The sequence below is a fragment of the Pteropus alecto genome, unplaced genomic scaffold (genome assembly GCF_000325575.1).
Source record: "Pteropus alecto unplaced genomic scaffold, ASM32557v1 scaffold177, whole genome shotgun sequence".
Taxonomy (NCBI): Eukaryota; Metazoa; Chordata; class Mammalia; order Chiroptera; family Pteropodidae; genus Pteropus; species Pteropus alecto.
The window spans coordinates 3,564,402-3,565,680 of record NW_006442207.1 but is presented as its reverse complement, the minus strand read 5'-3'; positions in this window follow the sequence as shown (position 1 = coordinate 3,565,680).

Here is a 1,279-nt window from a genome sequence, read left to right as displayed (position 1 = left end):
GCGATATACCCTAACATATTCCTTTCCACAGCATTCTGTACTTTCAGGGTTACCAGAATCTATGATTCCATAGGGAGTTCCAGATCAGAAAATGCTTTATCCCCCTAAGTCACTTTAACATCACTGTCAACACATATATGGTAAAAGTAGGTTGTTTTTGCAAAAAGTTTGCTTGCAAAATTCAAATAGTCACACCAATGCCAATCTTCTAGTTTGGTTTTGTTTATGCGAAACATCACCACTTGAGGGAAGCTGGATGAAGGGTACTCAAGATGTCTCTGTTATTTTTCCAGTTTCCTCTGAGATTATAATTATTCCAAAATAAAATGTTAAAATTAAAACAAAAATGTTACTCATGAAAATGAGAGTACAAGCATTGAAGCTCAAAATTTACAAGGAAAATCTGAATGGCCTTAGGAGAGCTTGGGAGTCACCTGACAAATGTGACACCCCAGTCCGGGGGGCTGCGAGGCCCAAGAAAAAGGCTTATTTATGTATAAGGCTCATTATTAACTTTGGCAGTAATAAACATGATACGGTCTTGTCGCTCTGGTCTCCCCAATTCCTAGACCAAGAAGGCTCTGAATTAGCTTCAGCTAACAAGGAACAAGGTGAGCTGCAAAAAGGCCCCCAAATTGAAAACCCAGCGAGAGAACCACGCATCTAATGTACCAGTCACTACGTTTGAAGGCCACTCGCACCGACTGCACAATCTGGGCAAACCTATCAGGGCTCGGGGCCGGGTCGGGACCTCGGCCTCACTAGGCTTCGCTCTTGGGCCCCCCGACTGCACCAGCGGGTCCGCTTGGCTCAGGGCGAACTTGTCCTTCTTCTGCAAGACCTGCTCGTCCCACAAGCGCCTGGTCCACTTGAAGGTCGGTGAGCACCAGAGGCGGGTACTTAAGGTCATACAGCTGCGAAGCTCAGCGGATGAGGCCCGATCTTGGGCAAAGGTGCTGGCAGGTGGAGGAACCTGACGTCGTTGACGTCGCAGCCGTTCATCTCAGCACCCACCTGCGGTCCACGCAGCCCACGCAGCCCACGCAGCCCACGCAGCCCACGCAGCCCACGCAGCCCACGTCCAGGATCAGGTCAAGGAGGTCGGCCCAGCGGCGCTGCAGGGAGCGGCGGCCGGCCTGGTGGAGACTGGCCTGAGCGTCGAAGGGCGCCACCGACAGACACAAGTGAGCAGAGCCCAGGCTCAAGTGGAGTGGCGCCCGCGGCCCGCAGGCAGAGCAGCCGCGGCTCGGACGCTGCCGAAAAGCCGCGACGCGGGTGC